This window comes from Pseudorca crassidens, chromosome 7 (assembly GCF_039906515.1).
Source record: "Pseudorca crassidens isolate mPseCra1 chromosome 7, mPseCra1.hap1, whole genome shotgun sequence".
Taxonomy (NCBI): Eukaryota; Metazoa; Chordata; class Mammalia; order Artiodactyla; family Delphinidae; genus Pseudorca; species Pseudorca crassidens.
Window position 1 is genome coordinate 17732961 of NC_090302.1, and position 14676 is coordinate 17747636.

At 44.0% G+C, this 14676-nt stretch overlaps 1 protein-coding gene across 6 annotated transcripts in view; it reads left to right on the top strand.

Annotated features, from left to right (window-relative positions):
• Window positions 1-14676, top strand: part of ASTN2 (astrotactin 2) — a 911537-nt gene that overhangs the window by 704121 nt on the left and 192740 nt on the right. Inside the window, exon 1 of one of the 6 annotated variants that reach the window (XM_067743526.1) lies at window positions 86-644. The exons of the other annotated variants lie outside the window; for them this stretch is intronic. The gene's annotated coding sequence lies outside the window, so the exon portion shown is untranslated. Of the gene's footprint in view, window positions 1-85; window positions 645-14676 lie in introns of those variants that run through there. 6 annotated transcript variants of the gene reach the window in all.

The window sequence follows — 14676 nt, forward strand, 5'->3', positions numbered from 1 at the left end:
ATTCGCAGAACCGCCTGTCCGTCACTTCGCCCCGCCCCCCCACAGGCATGCTGGGGCTTGTAGGCAGCGGCGCCCGAGCTCGCGGCCCAGCGGCAGGGTGGCGGCGAGCCCTCTGGAAAGAACGAGGTATCTTGGGAACACGTAGTTCAGCTTTCTGTCCCCGTTGTACGGTTAAAGAAACTGAGGCCCAAGTTCACTCAGCAAGTCGGGAGCTAAACCAGAACTCACGTGTCTGACCCCAATCTGTGTCAACCCCTTTGCTAACCCATGGCCTCCGGGAGTGTTCCTCAGCCAAGACTTGGCACCTCTCAGAAAGGCCTCGCTCCACGTCAGCTTTGCCATCTGAGAAATGGGCCAAGGAGATAATACAACATCCACTCCGGGGCAAGCACAGAACCGGGACGCGCTTGGGAAGGTAGCTCTTCGCGCCCCTCAGTTCTCCCTGTGACACACCGCAGCAACCTAGAGATAAGCTTATCTGATGAACAAATTGCTCTCCTGAAGGATTCTTACTCCTACTCAGCTGGGAGGCCGACAGCGGAGGTAGATATGAGAGCACACTCTCCATCCTCTGTAGAAGCTACCCAGGAACCCAAAGCCAAGTCTAATTTGGGGGGAGCCAGGAGGGGTAAGAGTCTTCACAGGTAAGCGATGGTCTAGCCTGTTGGCAGGGGAGGACCCTGGGTGGTTTGGGGCCAACTACAGGCTCCTGCAGGTGACCGTATAGTATAGCTTAAGAGTAGGAAGGAGTTTGAAGGAGGATGCGCTTGGATTTGACATCCCGGGAAGATAATGTGACCCTTCACAATGATCAAACAACAAACAAAAACAATAACGAAACTGTCTGGCTGCAGCTAAACACTTCACGTGCGTATAGTTCACTTAGTCTTCATAATCACCCTACGAGATAAGCAACTGATGCCCAGGTAATTGAATAACAGGGTCCCAAGTTGATAAGTCCCTCAACCTCTCAGCCCTTTGCGGGGGGGGGGGGGGGCGGGCGCTGCACCATGGGGCATGAGAGATCTTAGTTCACCGACCAGGGATGGAACCTGTGCCCCCTGCAGTGGAAGCACGGAGTCTTAACCAAGGGACCGCCAGGGAAGTCCCTCTTTATTTCTAAATGGAGATGAGGTTTGCTATAGGATTAACTGAGATTATGTATAGTGGTTTGCATTTAACTAAGGGTATGCTCACTGCATTCCCAGCAAGTACTTGCAATTTGATGATTTCTCACAAAGCATATACCAGGTTGGACTTTAATTACCCACTTCCCTGCAGTTGTCACCAGTGGGCTGTGAACTCCCTGAAGGGCACTGCCTGCTGGTTGTCATATTTGTTAGCGCTGTGCGCAGCACGCAGAAGTTGCTGAGTGAGTCAGACTCAGAAATGTGACCTTAGGCAAATCACATCCCCTGTCTAACTTAGAGTTAGTCCAGCTGTGGAATGACTCAGTGGGGTCAATCGAATAAGAGCGGACCATTTTTTGAACACCGGCAATATACCAGACACTCCATAGATACTATCCTATGTCACAATTAATCTTTTCAGCAATGATTCAAGTAGGCATCAGTAGCTTTATCTTACAAAAGAGGCAACCGAGGCTGAGCAAGATTAAATGGCTTGCCTACAAGTCACCTTTTGGGAAGTGGCAGGGCTGGAGTACAAATCCAGGCCAGTTAGGCTCATGACATGCTCCAAACCACCGTCCAAAGACTACCCACATTTTACGACACCAGCTCTCTTTCTATTGATACTTTATTAAGTAATGTTTGTTTTTAAGCCTCAGAAGACAAGAGAGATGATATTTAGGAATTCAAGGAAAATGAGGCAAATGGTGCCTGTCATTATGACCACAGATCATGATCCTGTAAGGCAAAGACCCTCAGATGAGCTGTTCTGAGCAGCATTGCCAGCGAAAAAGAGGGACTGCCGTCTGCCCTGGGTTTCTGCCATGTTGGAGACTTAGTGCAGCCTGTTTCACCAGAACGGCAAGGAGCCTCTCTGGACAGAAGCCTGGGGTTCTTCTACCAACCACTGTGTTACAGGTGGGGGAGATGGGACAGTTACTGTCAAACGGTTTATTCCCAGCCTTGAGACCTCACTTATACCCCCTTCTTAGACAAGGTGGGGAGTTAGCACTCTGTTTGATGAAAACCACGGTTACAAGCCCAAAGTCTCAGTTCAAGACTCATCATATTTTTTTACTGACCTTTCCCCTATCATAGGGAAGAGCTAATAGTATCCCTGACAGTCTGGGGACATAGTCCAATCATGCTTTCAAAAAACAGCGACAACAACAAACCGTTTCTTTTCTCTTAAAAAAAATCTGTTTGCCTTAAAAAATGTTTAAATTACTTACCAGTTAAATTAATTACCATGCTTCCCACAAAAATCTCAGAGTAAAATAAACACCCTGGGAAAATGCACTTATTTTAATCCTGTGGCTTTGCATACCCTTGACACATTATCAGTTTTCCTCATAGACGGAGACATTTAAAAAATACTCTTTGTGGAGTACTTTATTCTTTATTCAGCATTTTACCATAACTTTTTTTTTTTTTTATTTAACATTTAAACCACCTGTTTCAGTTTGCTTGTGCTGTAGTAACAAAGTGTCACAGACTGGGTGTTTTAAAACAGAGAAATTTATTCCCTCACAGTTCTGGAGGCTAGAAGTCTGAAATCAAGGTGGCAGTGGGGCAAGACTTTCTCTGAAGTCTCTAGGGAGGATCCTTCCTTCTTCCAGCTTCTGGTGGCCCCAGGTGTTCCTTGGTTTATGGTAGCATAACTCCAATCTCTGCCTCCATGGTCATTTTCTCCCTGTATGTCTCTGTCTTTCCATGGCATCCACTTCTCTTTGTGTGTCTGTGTTGACTGAAAAAAATGCATAACCTAAAAGTTGAGAATTATATTTTATTTGGCGGACAATCTGGGGACTTAAGCCCAGAAGACAGCCTCTCAGATAGCTCTATGGGACTGCTCCCAAGAGGTAAGGGAGGAGCCAGGATACGTAGGAGTTTTGCAACCAAAACCAGGTAATCTGAACATCAAAAGATTACTGTTAGTTAAAGAAAACCAGACTTTTCAAGTTAATGAATTTAGTGTTTTTTTTTAATTTATGAGAAGATGCAAGAGTGTGGGCTGATTGAAATCATTCCTTTGATATGCACCTTAACTATCTGGGGCCAGTATCCTGCTTTTCTCCATCCTGAATCCCCTCAGGGTGCACAGGTTGGGGGTGGCTTCAGTGGCTGCTGGCTTGATGGCGGCAACATTCTTTGTCTCCTGATGTGGCAGGCGACATTTTGCATCCGTACCTGTGTCTTCTTATAAGGACACCGGTCCTATTAGATTATGACCTCTATGTTACCCAATTAAAATTCCAGTATGACTTCATCTTAACTAATTGCATCTGCAGCAACCCTATTTTTTTTTTTTTTTTTTTGCAGTAACTGGGCCTCTCACTGTTGTGGCCTCTCCCGTTGCGGAGCACAGGCTCCGGGCGCACAGGCTCAGCGGCCATGGCTCACGCGCCCAGCCGCTCCGCGGCATGTGGGATCTTCCCGGACCGGGGCACGAACCCGTGTCCCCTGCATCGGCAGGCAGACTCTTAACCACTGCGCCACCAGGGAAGCCCTGCAGCAACCCTATTTTTAAATAGAGTCACATACTGACATACTGGGGGGTTAGGATTTCAGCACATCTTTTGGGGGACACAGTTCAACTGATAACGTCCCCCTATCAGCTAAGCATTGTTTTCTCCATTTACAAATAAGATCTGTAGTTTAACCTCTCTTTCATTCCCCTTAAAATGGTGGTAACAACAGCTAATTCACAGCATCGTTGGGAGCAGAATAAGATACGGGTGTTAAGCACTTACATATTAGGATATTGCCTAACTTGCAGTAATGTCCATTGCATTGCATTTATTATTATTAAGTTTGCTTATTAAGTCCACCATTGTGTGGTAGAGGGCTTCAGAGTCAGACAAACCTGGGTTGGAACCCCAGTTCCACCCACCTGGAATGTTTGGGGAATAGGTTAGAAGATGATTCGAAGTAATGCTTAGTAACTTGTTGCAGCTGACAAGCTGTGTAACCTTGGACAGCTTACTTAATTAGCCTTTCTGTACTTCACTTTCCACCCCTGCAAAATGGGAATAATAGTAGTTATCTACCTCATAGTAATGTTGTAAATTTCAGATGATTTAATAGATCTAGTTTTTAGAGCACTTCCTGAAAAAGTGTTCTATGAATGATAGCTATTAGTGTCATTATTATTATTATTCCTATTTTGACAAAATGTTCTCTTTTCCTTCTCATATTAGCAGCTGAATTCTGAGGAGAAGGATAAAGGTCTTGTTTATGGAAAACAGGGTAGAAAATCTAAGGAGTTAAAACTCGAATGCATCCTAACCAAATCGGTCTGAGTCTGGGGATTTATAACTGCTAGCAATTCCATGAAATCATGGAAAATTATATCTGTCTATCTGTATTACTTATCTATCAGGGAATAACAAATTACCCCCAAACTTTGTGGTTTAAAACAACACACATGTTTTATCTCACAGGTTCTGTGAGTCAGGAATCTGAGCACACCTTAGCTAGATCTGCTTCATCGTCTCTCACGAGGCTGCAGTCAAGTTATTGGCCAGGGCTGGAGTCTCTCCTGAAAGTTGCAGGAAGGAGCGGTTTCCAAGATCTCTTAGGTTGTTGTTGGCAGGTTTCAGTTCTTTAAGAGCTGTCGGACTGAAGGCTTCATTTCCTTGCTGGCTTTTGGCTGGAAACTGCGCTCAGGTCCTTGCCACAGGAGCTATTCCAGGACAGCTTGTTTCAGCAAAACCGGCGAGAGAGAGGTCACAGCCTTTTGTAACCTCATCACAGGAGTGGCATCCCCTCAATGTTGCTGTATTCTGTTGGTTAAAAGCAAGTTACTCAAGTGGAAGAGATTATAACAGTGTGTATCAGGAGGTAAGATTATCACAGGCTGGTTTCGAGGCTCCATCCCTCCCACCCACCTTCCGCCTCTCCCTCTCCCCACTTCGTCCTTCCTTTCTCTTCTCCCTCCCTGGGTCTTTCATTCTGCTTATGTACATATCGGTGTACATCTCACATAGATATCTTACATCTGTCTGTCTGTCATTTGTCTACTTTCTGCTGAAACTCTGACTCCAATCTCTGTATGTCATACTCAATCCCTGTGGGTTTCTCAACCTAGCCTATACTTGATACTTAGTAAGTGCTCAGTAAATGTTTGAATTCTATTTAAATTTACAGCATAAAAGATAATTTTTTTTTTTTTTTTTTTTTTTTTTGCGGTATGTGGGCCTCTCACCGTTGTGGCCTCTCCCGTTGCGGAGCACAGGCTCCGGACGTGCAGGCTCAGCGGCCATGGCTCACGGGCCCAGCCGCTCCGCGGCATGTGGGATCTTCCCGGACCGGGGCACGAACCCGCGTCCCCTGCATCAACAGGCGGACTCCCAGCCACTGCGCCACCAGGGAAGCCCATAAAAGAGAATTTTTAAAGTCAACTTTATCCATCACCTAATATAACCATTATATTGATTATATTTATGTAAATACTTACCAAGTTTCCTTTTAGTCTGTTCATACATACTTGTGACCATGCTGGGTCTCCAACATTTTTTTTTTAAAATAAATATAAGGTTTTATCTTTTACTTTATGGAAAAATGTTTGAAATCATATTTTTCTGGCCTTTATGGTTGTCAAACTGTCTATATAAGAACTTGTCAAGTTGACAAGCTCATCTTTAAACATTTAACCATCACAAATAAAACTGCATAAATGTCCTTTGTGCTTTCTTTTGTTTGATTTATTTCCTTGTGCTGATATGGAAATAGCTGGTTTAGGATTTTGAACTTTTATTTCAATATCATCACATTTACATGCATTGGCCAGATCCGGTTTGTAGTGGTTTGAACTAGTGTGGATAGTCAAAGTGTTACCGAACCAAACTTGGGTCCGCTTGACCACGGGCAGTAAAGCCAATCTACTGATGCTGGGTTGCGGTGAAGCAAAGTGCAGCGTTTATTTCAGGGCACCAAGCAAAGGGTCCAGGTAGTTAGTGCTCAGAAGGCCCAAACTCCCCAGTGGGTTTCAGGGAAAGGTTTTTAAAGAAAGGGTGAAGGAGGGGGCTATGGGGTGTGTGATCAGCTTGTGGACAGTTTTCTAATTGGTTGGTGGTGAGGTAATCGGGAGTCAACATCATCAGCCTTCTGGTTCCAACCCACCTGGGGTCTCTGTGCTTCTGGGCAGCATATCGTTAACTTGTTCCACCTGATGGGGGTTTCAGTATCTGCAGAACAGCTCAAAGGATACAGCTCAGAATATTATCTGTAGACCTTGAGGAGGAACTAAAAGTACTGGACTTTGTTTAATGGCTAAATTATTATTATTTTGTCTTGCTTGGCTGTTTTCCTTTCTTTCTGCATTTTCTCACTTCTCTGATTAAATTTACTCTTTGGAACTTGGAGAAGGCCTTAGGAGGCTAAAAATTTTATACAGATAAGAGGCAGGTGGAGGACATGGCGGGGTGGGGATTGAGTGGTGTCTGTTCTGGGAACGCCCCATAGGATCCTGCCTGGTGTCAAAAGGTCAGCGGTAATCAAACACTGACTGAGTAGAGACTTGGTAAACGTGAGTGGCATTGAAGGCTTGCTCGGAGAACATTCCCTGTGCAGTGTCATCAACCTCAACTTGACTCAGTGCGAAGTGAGGGCTACTGGAAGCTTTGCCATGTGCTTCATTTCTCCTAAGCCCCACATATCAACCCCCATCCAGATTTCCCGCCCTCTGGGCTCCAGGATTTCAGCAACTTTCTCTTTATCGTGGCTACCATTACCCTGTCCGTCCATCGGTGTTTTTTTGTTGTTGTTTTGCCTGCACCATGCACCTTGCGAGATCTTAGTTCCTGGTTTGAACCCAGGCCCTCGACAGTGAAAGCATGGAGTCCTAACCACTGGACCGCCAGGGAATTCCCAGTTGATATCTTTTAGGACTGGATGGCAGCAGACTAAGAGACAGTCTCCTTTCCCCAACAGCCTCACCAGCTTTACCCACATATTCTCTTCATGTCACTGCTATCCATTATTCTAATTTAGTTTTCCAAAAGTAGGCAAATATTATTGTTTTTTTAAAAAATTGATATATAGTTATTTATAATGCATAAAATTGCATTATATGTTCTAAATTGCATTTAGAGGATACTGAAAATAAAGATGTATTTTTTCCCCATATACAAATTTATAGACCATTGAATTCTATCCATGGGCTTAAGAAGCACTGGCTGAAGTATACAGCCTGTCCCATGTACTTCCTATGGCATATATCAAAGGCACTTAATGTCTGATTTTTACTTTTAGTGAAGTTAAAGTTGATCAGCAGATTCAGGTGCAGCGAGTCTGATCCATTCATTAGAATATCTCCCATCAGCCTTTCTACTACTGGTTTTAGTATTCATCGATGATCGCTGTCTACATCTATTATCTTATTAGAGATTACAAAATGGTAATTTTCTAACTGTCATTCTTCCTGCCTGTATTAAATGCAATATTTCCATAAAGTAAATTGTAGTTACCCTGAAATCCAGTTCATGATAAAATCTTGACTACGACTTGATTCTTTTACCAGTTTTCAGAATAATGAGCTGGTCTCTTAGCCATCCCCAATGATGAGCAATGAGCTTTTGTTTGTTTTTTCCAGTTTGAGTTTTGGCTTTGGTTTTGGGTTTGATTTGAGGAATGTCATGAATTATAGGAAATTTGTTTATCTGATCTATTTTAATCAATCACAGTCATGGTTCATTTTGTTCAATGGTAGGCCAGTGTGAGCCCCTCTAAACTGGTCTGCCTGTCCTTTTGAAATGAACACATTGGTCTTTGGCAACTATCTCGCTTTTGGGCACAGCAAGACTTCCTAGGCTCAGCTTGTACCATACCTATCCCAGACTTGGAATAAGGAATTTTTCCAAGAATATTTTGTTCCTTTTAGAGGAAAATGATATTTAAAAACAAGAGTCTGGGTATTAAGGGTATTTATTGCTGTTAGGTTACCATTACTTCTAGGCTTTTTCAGTGGACAGAGCTATGAAATGTTTATTTTTTTTTAAAGAGAAAAGCAAATCATTAGTGTATATGATTTCCAATAGAAATTTCAAGGTACAGAATTTTTCTCGACTTCTTTGACTTTATAAACATAAGAGAAACAATTCAGGAATAATCTTAGCTCCTAATGATGGTAACATGATGGCTTGTCTGCTGGAGCCCACAGTATACACACAATAGTTTCAAAATAGCAATACCAGTATTACAACTAGCAGTGAGTCCATTAAATCTAGTTTAAGATTTATTTACAGAACATTTTTTTTCTTTGGACTGTTTTTCCCTAAGCATGTAAAATCAGAATACTGCATTTTAAAGCCTTTCAACATAATTATTTTCTCTGTGTAGTTATGCCAACACTTTGATATATAGCTGGATATATACATTTAAAATTTGCAGAGATTGTATTGTCTTTTTTTAAAAAAATTATTTTTTGGCTGCGTTGGGTCTTTATTGCTGTGCGTGGGCTTTCTCTAGTTGTGGCGAGCGGGGGCTACTCTTCATCGCAGTGCGTGGGCTTCTCATTGCGGTGGCTTCTCGTTGCGGGGCACTGGCTCTAGGCATGCGGGCTTCAGTAGTTGTGGCTCGCGGGCTCAGTAGTTGTGTCATGCGGGCTCTAGAGCGCAGGCTCAGTAGTCATGGTGCACGGGCTTAGCTGCTCCGCGGCATGTGGGATCTTCCCGGACTAGGGATCGAACCCGTGTCCCCTGCATTGGCAGGTGGATTCCTAACCACTTCACCACCAGGGAAGTCCCTCAGTCTTTATTTTTATTTTATGTCTATTTTCATTTAATTTGATCTTTTGATGGGTAGGCTCATTAGTCCCTTTTCCTGTCCCTAGAAGCACAGCTACGGGGAAGAGGGAAGCTAATGGGAGAAGTAACTCACCCTGAACATGTTCTCCAAAAGCACTGCCTATCAGCATGTTTAAAGGTGACCTTTTAACCTGAGTACTGTTAAGATTTCAGTGAATATGAAGACTTAGAAGTGTGACAGCAAACCCTTAAGAAAGTGGTCAGAGGGCGGCGGTTTCTTTTCTGATGGTACCAAAGCCTTCAGCTGAGCCATCCCAAGTTCATACCCTCCCTGACGTTTGAACCTGGCAACCTCTCACCAGCCCCAGGTGGCCTGGTTTGTCTTGTTGGCCTGCTTTGCTGCCTCAAGGTCCTGTCTAAGCAGCATCTGGGAGTCTTCATCTCAAGCAGGCCATTAGCATCTCAGAGGCCTGTCGCTCCCTAAATCCTGTCTAGGAATGATTCCTTCTGGGCATTTCCTCCTTGATCCCTAGTCTAAGAAGCTACTGGAAGGAGGGGGAAGGAATTGAGGAGGAACTCTCATTTTGGAATCCTTCCTCAAAGGGATAAGTTTTGAGCAGAGTTTTTAAGAAAGGAGGAATGGGATGCCAGGGAAGAGAAAGCAGGCTTCTTATTAATGACGCTTCTGCACTTCATCAGACAGAAAAGAGGCTTTGAAGTCAAAGCCTGAATGCCTAACGGCCTTTGGCTGCAGTGTGTCACCTCTCAGAACCTCTGTTTCCTTGGTTGTAAAATATGGTTATAAAAATTATCATATTCCTAGGCCAAAGCACTGTTGTGAGGATTCAATGAGATTTACAGTGTCTTGTGTTTGGCAAAGAATAGAAGCTCAGGAAATGTGACTTTCCTTTCTACCCTCTCCCCATTTCAAGCACTTGTCCCACCACCTCTTAAAAATGAAACGAGGTAGTTATAATAATACTAGTAATAGTAAGAATGGAAATCTCTGGAGAGGCACAGGCGTACATTATCTAAATTCTTACGGTAACTTTTATTATTGGTGATAATAGCCTTACTTTATGCATAAACAAGCAGAGGTTCCAAGAGAGGAAATAGCTTGTCCATGGTCACACCCAAGGCCTTAGCCCGTAAGTCACATTTTGCATGAATTAGGAAATGGTGCTCCTCTGCTTGGATTCAACCCCGTGGGTACAGGCATGGCCAGTGGAGCTGAGACAGGATTCAGCCCCTCACTCACCCCCTTGCCTTGTCACTGTCGTGCAGTACACAGCTCGCATAACTGTACACAGAAGCTCTGGTCAAATGCATAGTTTTGATCAAACTGAAATTGAAACCCAGATCTGATCGACATTCGGACCACATCCTTTCCAACACTACCTGGGAGTTCATCTCTTCCTGTTTCCTTTAAGATCCTACTCCATTGTTTATCTCTTCTCACTGCCTTATCTCCATCTCTCCCCTTTCCTTCTCTTATGGCTTTTCCTTCCTAGCTGATACACTCCATCAAATCTCTGCACTTAAGTACTGGTAGGTTTGAAACAAATCATTATTCATAATGTCACCCCCACCCCATACCTAGCTCCAAACCTGGCACTGGTAGGCCTTCTAAGTAATGTTTGTTCAGAACCTCTGTAGTCATTACGCTAGGCTTCCTTGTATCATAGCTAAGCCTTTACTCTCCTTCTTGTTGCCCTCGGTGCCTAGCAAGTTGCTTTGCCCACAGTAGTCACGCTTTGGCATGAAAGAACTAAGATTTTTCCCAAGAGCAATTGTCCTAAGAAGGCACTAGAGGGCAGCAGAAGATCACACATGGCCTTTCGTTCACCTTCCCGTTACTGGCCACAGCCCACCTTGTCTCAAGAGGCAGGAGTAAATGATACACTGCAATGCTGACTGCTCCCTGACGTGCAAGAGCGATGTAAGTCAGGGGGAGGTGGGGGCTGAGCATGCTTTAGTCTGTGGGAAGAACCACTTTCGGGCCCACTAAGCTGCACTGGGATTCTTCACTCTGCCCCTTACTTTAGGGCAAATAATACAGCAGGACCACGTGGCTGTTTTTGTGCTTTTTAAAAATATTAAAATAATCTTAATTTACAAACAAAAGACATCAGCCACTACTGGGCTACTGGGCATTATCCAGGGGTCCCTCTCCCTGCCCCACAGAGGATATGACCTTCCTCAGAGATTGACCTGCCATCACTTGAAACAAGTATCCTCTCGTAGGCTATACTCTGTCACTCTGAGCCTCAGTTCCCTCCTCTGTAAATGGAGACAACAATTTCTACTTTGTAGGATGATAACAAAGACTATATGAAATTATAGATGCTGCATCTCTCCTTTGATGCTCAGAGCAGTTCAATGGGGAATTAGTGTCCTCATTTTACAAATGGGAAAACTAAGATTAGAGAGGTAAGGTGACTTACCCAGAATTCAGAATCAGGTAGTCTGACTAAATAGCTTTAGACTTAAGCTTTCAATTCTACCCTTGTCTACTGTGTTCACCAGGAAGGAAGCGGATAGTTTAAGGAGATTCCTGACAGTGTGGTTAAAGCGCCAGCAGGTTACAAGGGAAGCTTTACAGATTCAGACATGCACAGGAGTGAATAATGCTGAGCTGAAGGCCAAGCACTGGAACAAACGACCTCTGATGATGCTCCTGACACCCTAGAATTTATAAATTCTTCATTGAGTTCTGTTTCTCGTTTATCCTCGAAATAATCCAAGATTTAGGTACTAGCATTGTTGACGTTTTACAGATGAGAAAATGGAGCCTCAGGGAGGTTAAATGACTTGTCCAAGGTCATCCAGCTGGAAATGGAAAAGCTGGAATTTAAACCCAAGCAAGTCACTGTCCTATAGCTTCCCTTCTGCAGTTTGGCATATTACTTGTGTATTTAGGGAAGAAGCTGCAAATCAGGTTAGGACAGGAGATCAGTTGTCCTAGGATTTGGCAGTTTTGTAGACCTGTCCTCTGTTTAGAGTCTGCACCGTTGCTTCCCCTTCCGTTCCTCAAACATGCACACAACACACACACACACACACACACACACACACACACTCTCTCTCTCTCTCTCTCTCTCTCTCTCTCTCTCTCTCTCGGACATACACACCTTAATCAGAAAGCACTCAAGAATGCCCCACAGTTCCTAAGGGTGGGAGTTCACCTGCCTGAACTGTAGTTTGTTGGCTAATCTTAGCATAACCCCAAGTAGGGGCAGGCTTGAGTACTGCAGATAGGGTGTCCAAGAAGCACAAAGTGCATAGCTCTGGATCTGGGTCTTATGATTAGAATGAGAATTGTAGTTTTTAGATGGCAAGCCAGTCTAGGTCCAACAGAGCTGTCCCATAATGGAACTGGAGGCCTAAAAAGGTAATGAGTTCTGTGTCATTAGAAGCATCCAAAAAGCAGTCAGAGGATCATTTGGTGGTGAATGAAGCATTAGATGGAATTTCTGACCAGCTGACCTTTAAAGTGCCTCTTACCCATGAGATCCCTTAGCCCATGGAAAGGGGTGGGGAAGCCTAGGGTTGTTGTCTGGGGGTGGCAGGAACGGGGAAGGCCCAAGTGTTTACAACAGGGATGACTTGTGCAGGAGTAAGAATTAGTGCTGAAAATTTTTCGGCAAGAAATTTGGACAACGAAAGGAGCAGTAGGACCAGGTGCAAAAAACTAGACTAGTTATAAGCTCTGTGGTCTTGGGAAAATTGCTTTACCTCTCTGAGTTGTCATTTGTACATTCATAAAGTAAGGTTAAGACTGTCTGCCTTTGGGGCTATGGTGATAAGACTGAGATAGTGGATTTGAAGTCTGATAAGGGTTACAGGAATAGAGGGGATTAAAGGTAAAAAAGAATCAGTACACATTCATCTGTTTATTTATTCAGATAGTCACCTGCAAACTGTCTGCATGACATCAGACATTGAACTCTGTGCTGGGCATGCAAGCGGTCATTGAAAATGGTCATAGTTCTTGCTCTTATGGAGCTCACAGTTGAGTTAGGGAGGCAGATATTAATTTAACATTAACTATTAATTTAACATTATAATGATGATGATGTAAACGGTTCAGTCGATTGTACAAATTGAGAATGATCAAAATATAGTTCTGATCATGAATATATGCATGTTCGAAAGTACGTATCATAGTTGGTTCCCACACTCCTTTTAACATATTCACTGGATAACCTTCCTCTGCTCCTAGATGAAAATCTTAGCTAAGCCACATCTAATCTATTATAACTTTTGTGGAACAGACAGTGCTATAGACATTTTAAATTGATAACAGTTTCACATCAGGAATTAGGATGTCTAGTCCAAGATTTTAATCAGATCTCTAAATCTGACAAGTCAGATCTCCTCTCCCTCCCCAGTGGGGATGTTAGGACGTGGGGCAAGGTTGGCCTTCGTTCTGTTTCTCTCCCTTGCTCTTCTTCTTCCTCTCCCTCTACAGTCGAAGCAGGAGAGAGGAATGGTAAGGATTTGGAAGGTCATACTTGCCCTGATAGCCTTGTATCTGGCTCTGTGTTCTCCGGTCCTGGCAGGTTTTTAAAACCGACCCTCTCTCTTGGCGGGGTGGGGGGCGTTCTGTGGTTTTTCAGTGGTCCTCGTGGCCAGGGCCTTCTCCCAAGACCTGAGACGATGTAGCATCTCTGTGGCTGGCTACTGCTCATCCCTCTCCACCCTCTGTTTCTCTGGCTGCTCACCTTATGGGGACTCTCACCGTGGGGACCCCTCAACCTCTGTTATAATTCCTCCTGGGTAAGACTCAAAACAGATCCAGCCCAGCTCTTTCTCTCATGTGACCCACATCTGGTCCGGGGGAAATACTCAAGCATTTTTCCCACTGGCAACCTCTGGGATTTGGGGCTAATCCCTGTGCTGCCTCTTCTGCCCTGCTGCCATAGGCCACTAGAACTTCTGCAGGTGGGGTATGACCCTAGTCCACTATCTTCCCCGTTGCCGAGAAAATGTAGCAGTTTCTCCAAGAGGCACTCTTTTGAGGCTCCTTATCACAAAACTTGGGATTAGAAGGTAATGTGCTCTACATGACCCACCTGGGGTGCTGGGGACTCTAAACATTAGGTAATAGCTGTCTCCAAAGCAAATCTCTCCTATATCCTTCCCGTCTACTCTCTGACCTCATTTTATTTCCTTGTTCTGGCTGAGGTTTCTAGAGTTATGAAACTAGTCAGGATTCATCTCCTTTGTAAAGTCCGTGTATAGGGGCCTGGCTCTGGGATTTCAATTCTATTCTGTCTTGGTGTCTCAGTAGAAATTTCAGTTTTAACATCTTGTTACAGCAACAGCACAGCAATAATTAAAACAATCACAACAACAACACCGATAACAGCTAGTATCGATTGAGTGCTAAACCTTTGCCTTATTTAATTCCTACAAGTAGTCTTTCAGGATGGTACTATTATTAAGTACCTGCTATTAAGTAGGCACCTTATTTAATCCCTACAAGTAGTGTTTCAGGATGGTACTATTATTTATGAAGGGCACGCTGATGATGCTGGAGTTTGACTCTCAGGCTGAGAAGTTCAGAATGCATAGCGCAGAAGTTCAGTCCTTGCCGATGCCATCTCAGCTGGCTACTTTCCCTTTGTTAAGGATATTTCTGTGGGTCCTTGAGTCAGGCTTCAGGGCAATTGCTTTCCTCCAAGAGGAGACAGTAACTCTGCCTAAGAAATGATCCCATTTCAGCAATTCCTGGGAGGCCATTGCTGTAATAAAGGCCATTCTTTATGATATAAAAGTCTCACCCTCTTCCCCCC